Source organism: Amphiura filiformis, chromosome 13 (assembly GCF_039555335.1).
Source record: "Amphiura filiformis chromosome 13, Afil_fr2py, whole genome shotgun sequence".
NCBI lineage: Eukaryota > Metazoa > Echinodermata > Ophiuroidea > Amphilepidida > Amphiuridae > Amphiura > Amphiura filiformis.
This window is the reverse complement of record NC_092640.1, coordinates 33,092,438-33,111,032: the sequence shown is the minus strand read 5'-3', so window position 1 is coordinate 33,111,032 and position 18,595 is coordinate 33,092,438. Positions and strand designations below refer to the sequence as shown.

Below are 18,595 nucleotides of genomic sequence, written 5' to 3'. Positions count from 1 at the left end.
TTATCTGTACCACAAATTAATCAATCATTGAAATGTTCCATGAATATATTCAATAATCAACTACCCTTTTAAAACTTGATACTGTTTGTGATCTTCTATTCAACTTGATTGATTTGATTTTGATTTTATTCGGTATCTCCATATTGCACATACAACAATATAAGGTAAATAGATATAAAATGCATTAAGATAAATGACATATAATACACATAAAAAACACAGCAAGGAGATATCACAGGATAGCCCCTTAAGCCCAAAGGCTTATTTCTGAAGGGGTCCTTTATACATAGAAGGGCAAAGGGCATAAATACATACAAAAACATACAAATAAATATATATGTTTTCTTATTTTTAATTACCTTACACAATGTTACTTTCTTTTTCCATACTGAATCGAAAGCATCAAATAATACAAAAGTTTGAATTACTTGAACAATTTAATTCAAATATTGAATTTCCCACAGAATATTAAATATGTTCCCCATTCTACCAACTATAAATAATGTAAGGACCATTATTGTAGTTAGAAATTAAATTTTACATCTATTTTTGTTTTGTTTTGTTTTGTTTTAGACTAACTGGATGTCTGTCTGTTTTAGGCTACTCTTTACATCCATTCATAATTTTGATCATAATTTATAATGACAAGCTTATGATGTTTCACATCTTGCATGTCATGTATGCAAGCCACCATCATCCTGGAACACTAATCTAGACTTCTATATTTATGACTGTGTTCCTCTTTATTGATAAGTAATGCAAAATTGATAAATAGTAATATCCAATAGGCCTACATATTTTTACATCATTGATAAATACCATAATTTATATGCTGTCATTATCCCACTTATTGTGTATGCGTAAATGATGCAAAGTAGGGCCTACATACAATTTTAATCACTTAATAAAAGTTGGACCTATCATAATCATTATACAACTTTTGCTGTATGCATAAATGATGCAAAGTGTCCCTTGTATTAATATCGACCTAGTCTTTTTGCAATTCTTTTCCACACCTTAGGGCATGTTAACTTCTGTCTTTTAGATTATAAAATTTGGTTTTCATGCTGAACAACATCCCATAAGACTAAAATGGTTTTATATTTGTACATAGCAAAGGACATCACATTAAGGACATCATATCAGGTCGATGAAGTATTGATGTATAAAAATATACCTTGTTGTTTTTAAATTTAACCGGTATTTCATTGAAGCAATAGTTCAGCAGTTCTGTAAAAAAATATGCAATATGAAATGTATCTAATTTACATGCAATGCACATGTACATTTATAGTCTCTATTGTATTTCAAGTTAGATTTCAGAATCGTGGAATTACAAGTCTATAGTCGAGTCACCGGATGAGCATTATTTATGGTTAACAGTATTTTGCTGAAGAATAACGACTGATATCGTAGAGCGGGATATTCGCAAAGTTTTATGAAAGAAGAAAATAATGGTATCCGATGCCAATTTAAATTGTTCATCTAAAGTAAATGAACGTCATCAGCTGCTGTCATAACAATTTCAACTCCGTCTTGGATTGTTCTTCTTGCTTGTGGAAGAGTAAGAAGCTAATTCTAACAAAACTTTATTCCTCTCGACACGTGTTGAGCTGAAGAAATATGCTGATGTATACAACATGTAAATTGACATCTCAAGTCTGCTCAATTTATTTTCTGCCAAATTTGTTATTGCAGGATTATCATTCTCAGTTATCTTCCTCTTTTCTTTCTTGAATATTTTCGAGGTGCATATTTAAACGACGTATTGCTGCCATGGCCGAGAATGCAACTAGTCAGCTTGAGTAACTTATGGGTCTATTCACATATCGCAAACCACATATGATGCAATCCTCAGTGCAATATCAGCGGAAGATATTTCTGAAATATAACCACAAAAAAACAAACAGCAAAGAGAAGAAAACTATGTGCTTTCCCCCCATTGTTTGATACCTTTGCACCTTATTATGTTGATATTAATGGTTGGTATGTAAGCCTGATCCAAGATACGCAACTTCTAGATTTTATTTACTAATAACCGACTTGCATGCAGATAAGGTATGCATGCAAACATGATACAAATCTTAACTTTATAAGGCTTACATTCAGCTGACAAATAAATATGTATCCCCATCCCATTAATAGAACAAGTCCAAATACCTTGTCTGATTTGCACGTTGACCATTTCTTTTCGAGCAACATGTAATCGATTAATTGATACTCAATATGTGATTTAATATGTCATCTTATCATACTGGTAATGCATGAGCTAATAATGGCAGAAAATTGATAATATAAACAATTGTTATTGCCTCATCTATTATCGTATTCAACTCGTGATATAAAGTGCAAACAGGCAAATAAAAAGATTTAGTGATAAAGCCACCACCAAAATTTTAATAAGTTCTGCCGACTTACATTTAACTGACTAACACTAACAGATATAAAATACTTAATTGATTGTAACTAGGGTTGATTATCTCGAACAAAGCATTTACAGAGAAATGTTTTGACTACTTGCCTGTTTGTAAGCAATGTGAAGCCGATGGCCAATTCCAACATGAAAATGACAAAACCAGTTCTGCTCTGTGGATGCTGATTAGCGCTTCTATACACTTAAATATTAATGAAATAATAACATCCACTGATGCAGTAATGTATAGTTATCAAGCATATACCTATAGATTACTACCACACTAGCTACTGGTAATCTTTTTTCACTACCAAGAGCCCAAAATATTTTTTGGTCCATCAAGATCGAAGGAACAATTGCAAGTGCATCACTAGGAGAACTATGGACATAACAAAGGAATTAAAAAATAAGACCCGCGACCTGAATGGCTGCACACCACTAAAGTGACAGCTGACTGGACAGAAAAACTGAGCTTGTTGCTATAACAACATAACAACAACCCCTAAATTAAAACTGACTTGACCAGGAGACCAAACACTTTAAGTGTACTTGAGAATGCTCAAGTGGGAATAAGAGGATAAGCCTCTACACCTAGATGCACATGACAGCCTAATGTCCCCTGCTGCTGAGACAATCTAGTTTTTAAAAGATTTGCAACTTTCAAAAACGGAATTACTTAATGTATATGTAAGACCACCAATGCCATAGGGCCTTGTCCTTTCTATACAGTGAGTATGTAAATTACAGAAACAATTGCCTTGGAGTAACTATACTATCAGCAGGCATTTGATCCATCTACACTAAATATCTTGTCAAAAGTAACTCAGCCATTATGTCTTCAGAACTATTAATCATATTCACAATATTTTTAACATGGAAAGAAATATGGTTTATTTATACATATCTTCAGTAGGCAAACTAATTTCCATAGACAAACTATCATCAGTATACTTGCTACCTTCAGTAGACACACAGTCATCAGTAGACAAACTATATTCAGTAGATAAAACTATCTTCAGCAGACAAAATATCTTCAGTAGGCAAACTATCTTCAGTAGACATCAGTACATTTTAACCAATGTTATGTACATGTAAGACCACTAATGTCAAATCACCGGTACTGCAGTATAGCTACACTATATTTATACAGAGTGCTATATGATCAAAAGCAAACACTGAACTGACTGTACAGTAAGTACAAGAATACCTTTGGTTGTCAACAGTACGTCGTATATTGTAATCAATGCTATGTAATGACAGGGGTTATCTTAACTTTTCTGGGGGTGAGGAAAGTAAAGAAAAAAGGTGACTAAAGGAAAGCTACACTAGGAGTGCACACCTGTAAATAGGAATCTTCTGATACATCCAGGCAAAAATTCAGTGAAACATAAATACATTAGAAAAGGTTTGAAAACAAACAATTAGGCCCTGATTCATGTTTAGTAGGACCCTAATGTCAAGAGTTCAAACACAAAGTCAATCATCTTTATAGGCAGTACACAGTAAATGTTTTATGTGCCTTTTTTTTACCATCAACAGTTTTGGCGAATTTGATGTGCTCAGGAAGTGAATTCCATAAATGTGGTGCTGCAACTGCATGCAAAAGAACTGTCACACCATTTACCTTTTGATTTCGGTTCATAGAGAAGTGATTTTAAAAAAAATAATCAGGATCATTAAGACAGAAGACAATAAACATTAATTTGTAGACAATTCTATTGGTTACGGGAAGCCAATGTAGTTCTTTCAAGACGGGGGTGATGTGGCAATATGTGACTGTACACCATGAATGAGCTGTATATGTCCTAAATTGTATTCTGAGTTACAGTGTAAAATGTGCATGAAGGTCATATTCATAGGTACCTCAATTTGGTGCGACATGTATCTCATTTTGATTGTGCCAGTCAAACACCTTTTAAACCAATCAATAATCCTATTGTTGAAGAGGATGATGATCTTCTACCTATATCTATAGAATTTTAAATAGCTCTAGTCTTTGTTTGCTTTGGCTAAATCCTGTTCAAGTGGTGGGTTACAAAGCATTGTATTTTGTCTAGGTATGTATAACCAACAATTAACAATGAGAGGACATTCCTGAACATCGTTGACTTGGGGATGATTTGAAATGACCGCCAATTATGACTGTTTGATATTTATTACCAGCAATGTGGAAAAAGACACATGTAGAACCGAAAAAAAGGTTACCATTTTGTTGAAGGAGCAAGCGTCAACAAACCATAACCCCGCTTCTGGATATTGTTTAAAGTCAAATGATATACCATTTTAAAGCTTATGATATATATTTTATAAACACGAAACAAAACAAAATTGATCGGGGGCCGAATTTACGGCTCATTCGTGGTGTACGGTCACATATTAGAATCAGCACCAAATACAAGACTGTAGTACATGTACATCTTGCACAGCCACCAGCAGCAAATATTAATCAATATTATAATATTATGTATGGTGGACCATCATTGCCTTAAGCAATGTGTCTCTGAGTCAGTGAGTGATGTGGGGGCCACAAGCACCGCAAAAACAACATCTCTGTTTCCTTGTAAAGACTGATGTTATAAACCTATGCTGACTTAGGCTGACTTTATGCATCTATATATGTACAAGCTGAGAAATGGGTTACACCATTTGAAATCCATACTCCCTCTGTAGAAGATTTAGCTAATGTATTCCACAGAGGGAGTATTGGTTTCAAATAGAATAGACAATTGCTTGGTAACTTCCATTCAAAATACTCCAGTTGCGGAAGGTATAGGTAAAGCCATATATACATGGGGAGTATGGGTTTCAAGATAATTAGCAGGCGCCAGTAGCAAGCGGGGGACAGGGTGGGCCGAAGTCCATGGGCCCCGAGCACAAAAGCGAAAATCAAATAAGGGCTGATAATAGAGAGCAGGGCCGGATTTACCATTGGGTCAGACGGGCCCGGGTCCAGGGCCCTCAAAATTGCCCCATGCATCTTTCTTTTAATCCCAATAACAGCATGTTTTATGGCCAAAATAGGGCAAATTTAGAAAATTTTCAGCGCTTGCGTGTTCAAATAACAAAATTCATGTTGTTCTGGGGCTAAAATAGTCTAAAATTGAATTTTTCGCATGCTTTGCACGCAAATGTCCTAGTAACATCAGAACAAAATATGTTAGCCCCCTCTAAGTAAACCAAAACTTGACTTGAGTGCACATGCCTTCCTCGGCACGTGAGTTCGGGTCTCCAAATTTTGGCCTGGCCCAGGGTCCCATAAGGTAAATTCCGCCCTGGTTAAAAGGGCCCGTACTTCTCCTTGTCCATGGGCCCCCGATGCTCTTGCTACGCCCCTGATAATTAGCTCTAGCAATTTCATTTGAAAAACATATTCCCTTTGTGGAAGATTTGTACAGGGGTATATGATAGTTCATTATGTCTCATAATAAAAAATTCCTTTAAAAAATGAATGGAGCGCCCAATGGGAGCTTTGATGTGATGTGCTGAAATAGCTTATACTTGATTAAAACAATTGTTTAAAACATTAAGATTATGATATGCAAGACATGTCTCATAAAAAGAGCAATGGGTGTTGTTCAGCATGTGGCTGGTTGTTAAGATACAAATGTTAATTGATTCAGCTCTTACAGTTGGGTAACCCAATTTCTTATTTGTGTTTTTATCTTAAATTAATATTGCAGTTTCAGGCACGAGAGTGGCTGTACTTGAAAAAAGCTGAAGTAGAACAAAAAAAAAAGCTGAAAAACAATGTGAAATTGGTAAAAAACGGCCCAAAATTGGGCTGAAAATAAATAAAAATGCGTAAATTTGAGCAATCAAAAAAGCTGAATTCAGCTGATCAGCTGAAAAATCTCATGCCTGAGTTTGGATATTGGAAGTAAAAATGTGTGTAACAATGCCACATAGAATAGTATATCATAGGCTTAGGAAGATTTTCAACATGGGGGGCTGAAACTTGACAAAATTTTTGTTGGGCCAGATTGGGGGTGCGAGAAAAGTCAGAAAATTTTGCAAAATATAGGTCACAAACACCCATCTTCCCTCTATTTTATCACAATTTTTAAGTTCACCTAGGATTATTGGGGGGGCTGAAAGGTATTCCAGCCCCCGCACCAAAATTATTGAGGGGGCTGAGCCCCCTCAAGCCCCCCGGTTCCTAAGCCTATGTATATACTTCTGGTAGTGGTACATCAATTTATACACTTTTTTGTTCACACCATTTAAATCAAACATATCTCAAGTGTTATATTTGATTAGGGTAATGGGAAAAATATGTGCTTTCTTCAGATATCAAAATCACAGTTTTGATGAGATAAAATGGGATACAATAAAATTATGATGAAATGAATATTCCTAACAATGATGTGTTAAGGCACAGTTCCAGGATCTGCGTTTAAGGGCTCACCTAGGTTTCATTATCATTGAGGTATAGGACTTTTTATTTTTTCGGAGAAGAGCAGGTAGGGCAACTGCTTGATTATATTTCTACATGTTCATACCACATACTCTGAAAATTTTAGAAAATTCGCACGAGTCCGTTTTTTTTAAATCACATTTTTGTTCCTAAAATGGGGGTTATAGCGCCCTCAACGGGCACTCTCTCCATAGGGCTACATGTAAAGACCAGTTATAGACAAATGGCCCTAAAATAAAAGCGGACTCGTATGCGATTTCCTCAAATTTTGCATATGATATAGATTTAACATCTGGAATATAATGCAAGTGATGTCGTTGCTGCTCTTCTAAATTCATTTTTAAAATGTCCGCCCCAGACCAAGGTGCTTTTTACAGCATAATTTGTACAACAATATTGAAACTCAAAATCATTTCATCCCTTTAAATCATAAAACCAACCACAACTGACAGAGCCTTGAATGTTTCATTAATAATTGTCAGTTTAGCCTTGCAGGCACCATTCATTATTAGGCACTTTTGACACTGTCAAGTTTCTGGAGAGATAGATAGTCACTTAACAAAGCTTGAATTCTTAAAACAGGTCATGCCGTGTTGACTTCACACCATCAATCACAGAGTTCCTGCATTTTACATCATATTACTTTGGCTCTGCACATTTGTTTCAAAATGTAGTTGGATTCATGTAATAAAGGACTTTACAGCTTATTTGAATAAATTTAAAGATTAAAGATTCCATCATTATATAATAAGGAAGTCTCCGGGCGGCAATCACAACATTATGCCTTATATGTAAGAAAAATAACTATCAAGCACGAATCACATGGTTTTATTTAAAACAAATGTAATGTACAAACAGGCAATCAACCCTTCTTCTTCTCAGAAGTTTTCCCTAGTAGTGGGGGATTGAACAAGCAAAAGCTGAGCCAATTATTATTGTAGAGGAACATAGCATCAAAAACGGGTGACAACTCTCTAGTCCGAAGGTTCCCTAGTCCGAAGGCTCCTTAGTCCGAAAGGATCGCTAGTCCGAACATGTAATTTATCATTCGCTAGTCTGAATTCTGAAAAAGGTTAGCTAGACACGGAAAAACAGAGGCTTTAACAGGAATTAACATATAGGGAACACAAGAAAGTGATTTAATTTTGTCACAACAGCAAAATTGTTTAAATATCTCTGTGAATTTCTTGTGATTTCTTTGCAAAGCCCTTAAAATACAATTGGCCATTCTTAATACATTATCCATAAACATATTGCTACAAATACCATCAAGATTCACCTAATGGCACGCATGCTACTTTGCCTTAGGGTAAATTTTACATAAATATAGAGAGTTCCCATTGTCTGGAAATTCCAACAAGAAATAAAGGTCCGTGCCCTTATTTGCTGATAGAATTTCTGTGGGAGAGCAATTCCAATTTGTGCCTAATTCCAGTTATATCAAGGGAACCCATGTGCACCATTAGGCGAATCTTTACGGTGTTGCTAAAAACTTTTCATTATTATTGATTCAATGAGGGACATAGACAACAAGAAAAACAAATCCTGTTCTAGTCAGTCGGGCATGTTTTTTATGTGAATTACCCTATACAAATAAATAAAATATATATACAAAAACACTCCTTTCCTTCTGAACATGATAAAAATAGTCTTATGGAGATAATTGCACTCTTCAGACCATTACTTTAAGAAGGTTGTTTGAGTAAAATCTATGTATTTATAGATTCACCATTAACAAAATCCTCCTTATTTCCCTGGCTAAAAGTGTTAAAATAAGCTCAGAAATGAGAATGCAACCCATTAATCATCCCCATAATGGAATAGACAAAGTAATAACAACTGTAAGCTGACTGCAAGGTGTGGCAATCTAGTACACAGGTTGAGATAAATTAGACTAAATCAGTGTAATCTAGTCATTCATGCATCCAGGCAAGATATAATCTAAGGTGACATACCATTTAAACCGAACCATTAAGAGAACCCACTGTGTACGGTACTGAATGATCTAGTGGCTTTAATGTGTCGCAGAATGTCAACTGACTTGATGTGGATAAATTGGTCTATTCCATTTAAAATCCATCCTCCATGGAAGGTTTCATGACCAACTTAATTCCAGTTGCACCAGATGTTAAAATTGATCAATTAAATTTCACACCATGAATATGTGCAGGTGACCAGAGACAAACCCATTTTTTTTTTTGCCTAAGCAGTCACTCAACCCTACCTCCTTTTTAAAACCATCAACAGTTTTGGCGGATTTGATGTGCTCACTACTGCAAGTTTCCCATAGTTGGTCAGGCATCCTACAAAATTATAAAAATCAGTACAAAATGTGGAATTTTTTTTTTCACTTGCTCATGTTTTTCAAAATCCTCAAAGCAAACAAAATCTGGGTCAGTCTGGCTCGTAGATCGAATGAGCTGGATTTTTTTTGTCGCCTGAAAAAATTATCCTGATAAAAAAATTATAACAAAATAATCTTTTAAGAGATAACTTCACTCTCTATAGATTATGGTTGAGTGAAATCTATCTGTTTTATGAGATTTCACTTTCACAAAATCCTCCTTTACCCTGCTAAAAGGGATAAAAAAGCTCAGAAATGAGTCTGAGAAATGCTCAGAAATGAGACCCATTAATCATCCCCATAACAAAGTAATAACAACTGTAACCTGACTGTAAGGTGTGGCAATCTAGTACACAGGTTGAGATAAATCAGTGTAATCCAGTCATTCATGCATCCAGGCAAGATATAATCTAAGGTGACATACCAACTAAACCTAACCATTAAGAGAACCCACTGTGTACTGAACGATCTAGTGGCTTTAATGTGTCGCAGAATGTCAACTGACTTGATGAGGATAAATCGGTCTATTCCATTTAAAATCACTCCTTCATGGAATATTTCACTGCTCATGTTTTTCAAAATCCTCAAACCAAACAAAATCTGGGTCAGTCTGGCTTGTAGAATGAGACAGATTTTTTTTGTTACCTGAAAAAAATTCTCCTGATGAAAATTATAACAAAATAATCTTTTAAGAGATAATTTCACTCTCTAGATTAAGGCTGAGTGAAATCTATGTTTTATGAGACTTCACTTTAACAAAATCCTCCTACTGACTTGATAAATTGGTCTATTCCATTTAAAATCCCTCATCCCTGGAATATTTCACTGCCATCTTATTTTTATATAGTTGTGCCATATGTTGAAATCGATCAAATCCAATTGCATTTTACACCATTTGGCCTCAAATTGGAAAATTTGTTCCATTCAAAATCCATATACCCCATAGAAGACATGACCTTAATCTTCCAAAAAGGTAGTAGGAATTTCAAATGGGGTTACCTGAATGGGTGACTCAATTTGAAATCTACACCCCTATGTGGAAGATTAAGGTCGTGACTTCCATAGGGGGTGTATGGATTTCAACTGGAATAGCCGATTCCCAGATTTTCCACTTCTTGTGAATTTGGTTGGAATCCACAATCTTCCTCAGTGGGGGTATGAATTCCAAATGTAATAGCCATTTGCGTTATTGCTGAAATAAGTGGGGGATGTTTTTACCAAAAGTTGCTGCTGCAATGTCAGTTTTTGGTCGATCCTTCATGTAATTATTTCGTGTAATCTAATCCTAATCATAACCCTAATTCTAACCCTAATCCTAACCCTAAACTAATCCTAACCTTAACCCTAACCCTAATTTCGTGTAAAATTACATGAAGGAATAACCCAGTTTTTGTAGGTTCTCTGTCACAGGGGTGGTGGCACCAGAATTTTATATGAGGGGAGGTGTAAAGAAGGAAAAAAAATTTCAGCCCAAGATTGGACCCCCCATGCACTGCCACTACTCTTTCATCAGAAACAATAGATGCAATTATAAATCAACATATTTTGAGCTACAGTTATTCCATTAAAGAGGCACTTTTCCCAGAAAGTATATAGATGTAGTCAGGCGGCGGATGACATGATCGAGCCGGCAACTTGTGAAACCGCCCGGCCGTATGGCATTTTCCAATATACTCGTTAGTTTTGTGGGGTTCATTATCGACCCCCAACGGTTTTAGCTTGTATTTATATTATTTATCAACATAGGCGTATTTGTTTGTGATATTTCAAGCATTTTAAAATTTCAAAATAATCCCATTCAATTACACGGCGGTTGACGATGAAAATTTACTGAATTTAGAGAATGCAATGCGGCCACCAGCTGGATGTAGCCTTAAATATACAATATTATAAAAATGATCAACCTTTGGCATTTTAGAGAAAATTGATTGCATTCATAAGGTTCCTAATTGGGGGTAACATTTAGGAATGAAAGAAAATAGGAAAATGTGCTCAAAATGTCAGCAGGTGCTTTTGTGCGTGTGCATACCAATGCAGTGAAACTATCATCATGCAAAAAGTGGTGTCTGTGAGGTTGAATGCATGCTATGTGGCATCAAGTACAATGCGTGCCAAAATTACTACTTTTACAGGTTCATCAAAGTACATTACTTGAAAACAGAATTTTGAACAACCAAATTACAGGTGTCCTATTGCATTATATACGCTTCTTTCAGCTGCAATTTTGAGCCACAAAGATCTAGCCTTTTCTTCTTCCAAAAAAATACGGTGTAAGTGGCAATTTTCGCACACAGTTATTTTTGTGATTTGGAGTGAGAGAAACATTTTTGAGATTGTTATTTTTTCAATTGCTCAGTTTTGCCTTATACTTGCAATATATATTTCCGAGGTGTTAATTTCATAGATGGAACCCCATTCGCAAAATCAACGAAAATAAAAACCTTGCGAAAATTACCACTTATACAGATGACATGATCAAGCATAACAAATCATTGGGCAATTCCAGTTGAAATCCATACACCCCCTATGGAAGACATGACCATAACCTCTCAGACAGAGGCGTAGATTTCAAATTGAGTCACCCATTCAGGTAACCCCATTTGAAATGCATACTGACTGTGTATGAGATTAAGGTCATGTCTTTCACAGGGGTATTTAGATTTCAAATAGAATAGCCTATCTCTGCATCTGAACTTATCATCTGTATGCTATTGGCAACAATGTACAGAGCAGGTTCAACACTTGAGGCCATATCTCAACATTTTGGTGACAAATGTTTCATCTGAACTATGTCACACATAGCTTGTTTCGTAACTTGATTCAAAATTCATTAATAGTTGCAGGTACAATGCCATGTAATCGCCACACATGACACTGATACAAATAGATTTTAAACACAAGCAGCCTGATGCTGACAATGCTATGTGTGTACATCTTAATTCACAAAACTGCAAATATTTGCAAAAAAAGTCAATCCAGATGTCAATAATCTAATAATGCTGCTGTAGTTGCACACAAAAAACCTGTAGTATATGGCACATATGTAGTCCAAGAGAGCGCCAAATATGGATCAGGAGTATTACATAATAATACCCTGCTATGACAATAGCTGCACTAGGTTAATCGAATAATCTCCTTATGTGGTTAGCATGGCTGGGCCAGGAAATCCACAAGGTCAGCCAATGTATGTACATGTATTCGGTACATGTGCCATATCTTTACAATGGGTGATAAATTTCTGGTTTGTTTTATTTCAAAACGCAACATTCGATATTCTAAAGCTTGGTCCAAATCCAAGAGAAGAACCAACTCTAGTAATTCATGTGGTTTCAAATTATATCGGCCGTTGCCTTTTTGATAGAAATGGTGTTTGTTGATGTGCACAGTTTCCCATTAGATCATAACATGCTGTTGTACATCCAAGGTCAAAGGTCTTTTAATCCATATTTGGCGTTGTTCTGGGACTGATATAAGCATACTTAGGCAAGCTAACATTTGTGACACGATCAAGTGAAATGAGTCGGATGTCGCTAATATTGTTTTTGAGATATTGGCAAAAACAGTGTTCAAATTCTTTTGTTTTATGTTGTTTTCAGCGATTGTTAAATTGAGTTAAGTTCGAAAAGAAAAGCCGTATCAACATGGGGTTTTCAGTTTCTGAAAGCTCTCGATGTCTTCTTTAGAAAATGTGTAAAGGTCATTTTTGACCAGAGTCGACATGTGACTCATTCACCTTAATCATGTCACATTTTCTTGCCTTATAAATGGCAGGAATAGTGCACTGACAGGAACTGCGGTGTTTATCCCTCCTTTTGCTTATGTTGAATCCAGCTCAAATATATTTCAAAATGTTATCAAATTTCATCCTTATATTTGAAATCTCAACATAAGAATGATTCAAATAAGTGCAAACATGCCTAGTATTGGTTCAATGGTATCTAAAATAACATTTGGAAAACTATGAAGAATGCTTTTTTTTTTCAAATCATATGGGAATTGTTTTCGGAACTGTCAGTCTTACATTGTTTTTGATTGATCAATTATGTGATATCTACATCCCAGTGACCAATTAAAATACAGCTTCTAGAAAAGCTCAATCCTTTTCAGTCCTACCATCATTACCATGTTGCTGATTGGCTCAATAAATCATAATAATCTTCTTGTAACCAACCAGCAATAATTGTATTGAGAACTGTCATGCTTACATCATTTCTGATTGGACAATTATGTAATATCTAAATCCCAGTGACCAATTAAAATACAGCTTCTAGAAAAGCTAAATCCTTTTCAGCCCTACCATCATTCTTACCATGTTGCTGATTGGCTCGTAATAATCTTCTTGTAACCAATCAGCAGGTAGTACTCATGGGGTTAAACCACTATGTAAAGTATTGTATCTGGGTCATGCATGTGTAGGCTTGTTTAACACATAGCAAAGTGCTGTGAGCTGTATTCCCTTTGGAGCAGGTCTAAGTTGATGTACGCTTTATGCTTGATGTAAGATGTGTCCTACACAAACACTGTCTCAGCTTGCCAAGTGTTACAGGATGTAAAATGCTTGTTTTTAGATGTTTCAAAGGGAAACAACTGTGACCTGTTCAAGCATATACCTCGACTTGGCAAATTCTGAGAAAAAGACAAACTAAGTTTGGAAAATATAATGAAAAACGTAAGAGCAATATTAGTCAATACTGCAATGCAACGGCAAAAAGGCATAATTGACATATATTTTAAGAAATGAAGCTATCCCCCTAGGAAAGTCAATGCATGTGATATCTACCTATTAAAATGTAAAGCCCTTCTATCATACCACTCAAACACTAATAAACTGCAAGGTTAGGCTGGGTTTTTTTTAATAGAAGGCACTTTATTTTAGTGCCCATGTGACAAGACAGACTCTGACATTACAGCTTCATAACAAATGACACCAATTGTAAATGTTATCTACTGAAGATAGCAAATTACACCAACTATTACAGTTATCTACTGAAGATAGGAAATGACACCAAATGTTATAGCTATCTACTGAAGATAGCAAATGACACCAAATATTATAGCTACCAATCTACTGACGATAGCAAATGACACCAAATGTTATAGCTGACTACAGAAGATATCAAACACTAAATGTTATAGCTATATACCAAGATAGCAAATGACACCAAATGTTATAGCTATCTACTGAAGATAACAAATGACACCAACATTATAGCTTTCTACTGAAGATAGCAAATGACACCAAATGTTAGAGCTATCTACTGAAGATAGCAAATGACACCAAATGTTATAGCTTCCGATCTACTGACGATAGCAAAGACACCAAATGTTATAGCTGACTACAGAAGATATCAAACACCAAATGTTATAGCTATATACCAAGATAGCAAATGACACCAAATGTTATAGCTATCTATCAAAAATAGCAAACGACATTAATGTTATAGCTATCTACTGAAGATAACAAATGACACCAACATTATAGCTATCTACTGAAGATAACAAATGACACTAAATGTTATAGCTATCTACTGAAGATAGCAAATGACACCAACTGTTTTAGCTATCTACTGAAGATAGCAAGTGATACCAAATGTTATAGTTATCTACTGAAGATAGCAAATTACACCAAATGTTATAGCTATCTACTGAAGATAGCAAATGACACCAAATGTTATAGCTATCTACTGAAGATAGCAAATGACACCAAATGTTTTAGCTATCTACTGAAGATAGCAAATGACACCAAATGTTTTAGCTATCTACTGAAGATAGCAAGTGATACCAAATGTTATAGTTATCTACTGAAGATAGCAAATGACACCAAATGTTATAGCTATCTACTGAAGATAGCAAATGACACCAAATGTTATAGCTATCTACTGAAGATAGCAAATGACACCAAATGTTATAGCTATCTACTGAAGATAGCAAATTACACCAAATGTTATAGCTATCTACTGAAGATAGCAAATGACACCAAATGTTTTAGCTATCTACTGAAGATAGCAAGTGATACCAAATGTTATAGTTATCTACTGAAGATAGCAAATTACACCAACTCTTTTAGCTATCTACTGAAGATAGCAAATGACATCAAATGTTATACCCAGCAAACACAAAACGCGTTTCGACATCATTCGCACAAGGTTATAAAAGGTTGTCAAAAAACGTTTAAATGTCGGGTTATATAAAGGGTATATTAAGAGTATAAAACGTTTTCATAACCTTAAAAAACATTTTTGATAATCTACTGCTCAGCAAACAATAATGTTTTACAGAAAACGTTTAAATGTCGGGTTATATAAAGGGTATAAAAACGTTTTAATAACATTCCAAAAACATTCTTGAAAACTTGATACAAAACATTCTGAACAGAATGTTATTTTGGGGAGTTGAAAAAATATTTTGCGAAAAATGTTTGCCCAAAATATTTTCAATAACGTTTTAAAACGTTTTCATGACCTTTATATAACCCGACATTTAAATGTTATTAAAAGATTTTGAAAAAACATTTCAAGAACATTTCTGTGTTTGCTGGGTTCAAATATTTTAACATAATGTTATTTAAGTATTGACACAATATTTGGCAAAAATGTTTGCAAAAATAGTTTACAATAACATTTTTGAAAACCTTTAAAAATATTGTTGTAGTGTGTTTTCATACAAAAACGTTTTAAAACATTATCATGACCTTTATATAACCCGACATTTTAATGTTATTAAAACGTTTTTACCTAAACCAAAAGCCAAAATATAACTTACTTAAAACGTTTTTAAAACGTTTTTGTGTTTGCTGGGATAGCCATCTACTGAAGATAGCAAATGACATCAAATGTTATAGCTATCTACTGAAGATAGACACCAGATGTTATAGCTAACCATTAAAGATAGCAAACGACACCAAATGTTATATATCTACTGAAGCTAGTAAATGACACCAAATGTTATAGCTATCTACTGAAGATAGCAAATGACACCAAATATTATAGCTACCGATCTACTGACGATAGCAAAGACACCAAATGTTATAGCTGACTATACAGAAGATATCAAACACCAAATGATATAGCTATATACCAAGGTAGCAAATGACACCAAATGTTATATAGCTATCTATCAAAGATAGCAAATGACATTAATGTTATAGCTATCTACAGAAGATGGCAAAAGACACCAAATGTTATAGCTATCTACAGAAGATAGCAAAACACACCAAATGTAATAGTTATCTACAGAAGCTTGCAAAATATAATTATTTGGAATCCAAAGCCACAGCTGATTTGGCACAGCATTTAATTTGGTCCTATGGCACCCCAATAGGTACTGGGCTCCTTCTATTATACCCTGAAAACTTGCATAGTGCTTTCATTTTGTAATTAAATGAAAACGACAACACTATGCAAAGTAAATTGTTATGCTTGATACAATTTATTACATCACCAGGGTATAGATAGAAAGAGTCATGAGTACCTAACCAGACACCGATGTTGTGCCTAACTTCATTACCATCATATATCCTATACATATTTATCATGGTATTACTTCTTCAACAAATGAAACCAATAACATATGAATATTTGATTGAGACAGTTATCATCTTATTGATACAACACCCATCAAGAGACAGGTGCCTTTGTTTTCTTTATTGTTTGGCCAAGTACAAGACACATATTACAAGTTTGTTTGAAGCCATTATGTATGGTTTCCATCAAATTTTAATTGTGTGTTATTCTCTACTCAAAATGCTGAAATAACATTAGTATTAACTATCAGGAAAGGTTTCTGTCCATTTTAAGCCACCGCATGGGATTTAGGAAACAGGGACGGCTGTGCACACTGTACTTACAGTATGTCCAGCACCTCCTGGGAGATACTGAAGGGATGCTGCAGCCAAACAAAATTGTTTAACTTGCCCAAGATCACAATGGGGAAAGCTTGTAGTGCCTGCTATGCAGCCGACTGATGATGATGATGATGATCTATGGGGGACTTAATGTATTATAATTTGGTTGGAGTATTTGGGACAGTCGGTTAGATGAGGGCATTTTTGGGGGCTGATTGGCCTTGTTGTTGTACAATGAACAAATGAAAGCATAACTTGCAGTTATCCCATGATGCTTAGTGTTAAGTTGAGCTGGCTTGCATAGGCCTCAACAACAAAGTATAGCAATGCTCTTGAGGCCAATGCAAGCAAGCTCAATTTAACACAAAGCATTATGGGAAAACAAAACTTTCTGCAGTGAGGTTTTAATAAGGTGCAAGTGCTGGCTCTTAAGCTAATACAGTATCTTGAGACAACACATGACTCGAATACAACCACTACAGAGTTCATATTCTTTCACACAAGTCAAAATCTGGTCTAGCTTTTTGTAAAATTATGTTCCTATCTTGCCTAATTCTAGGTATGGGGGATTAATGTAAACAAATATATTACATACACATAGTTGTTATAGTTTCTTTAAGGGTAGACGAGGTATTGTTGGTCGAAGCAACTTAAAAATCGATGTTGATTATCTAGATCAATTATATTATTGAAAATTAACACCTTGATGTTTTGCAAAAGTTCATTCTACAAATCGTATACTTTGCAAACTTGCTTAATTTATTGTTGTTAATGAGTTATGTACGTTTTACAAAAGTGTTGTTGTTTCAGCCCTCTTTACAACGTAACTCAAGAACCGCAGCACCTATAAAAGTATATATGTGATATTTTAATTCTTCTATACACGCTCGCTATGAATTGAGCAATGCAGTTTTTGCCAAAGCTCACTACCATTCGTAAGATGCTGTGAACTACCAAATCACAACAGTTTAAAATAATTAATAACCTTAAATGAAAATATACTGAAAAAAATATGAATAAAATGTATGGATAAATTCACCTGAAGATCGCCATAATTTGTGTGAAATACTGTACAGTGAAATGTAATAAAATCTGTGTTTATATCTAAAATAGCTCTACCATTTATTGGTATTGAGCACTGTATAGCTATCTTTGATATATCTACTTCTGAATAAATTGCTACATATCAAGTTTTACAATACAAACACTGAACATGTACAGTCTCTACACTTGAAGGGTTCATTCAGATACAGAACAATAACCAATGGCCTATTTGTTTGTATTATAATCTGTTCAACTTCAGCATATATTGGCGAAAATTATTAGGTTTTTGTTACTGCGCATCAATAAAGTCCTAACTTTACCCTTGTGTAAATTCACACAAGTGAGCACCTGTCATGCATTGCACGTACAACTAGTATAGTGTAAGTGCTACCCAACTGCATGCGTACCATTCTATATCAACACACAATGTTAGAAGTCTCATTTTTTCACCAATTATAAGCCGCACAAAAGTCTATAGTAGTGCTACTTTATGTGAAGAGATACCTTGTAATGACTCAATTAGGTATTGGAACCAAA

General features: G+C 34.9%; 1 protein-coding gene across 1 annotated transcript in view; it reads right to left on the bottom strand.

The window, feature by feature from the left end:
- LOC140168259 (uncharacterized) overlaps positions 1-18,595 on the bottom strand; it is a 302,569-nt gene that overhangs the window by 257,168 nt on the left and 26,806 nt on the right.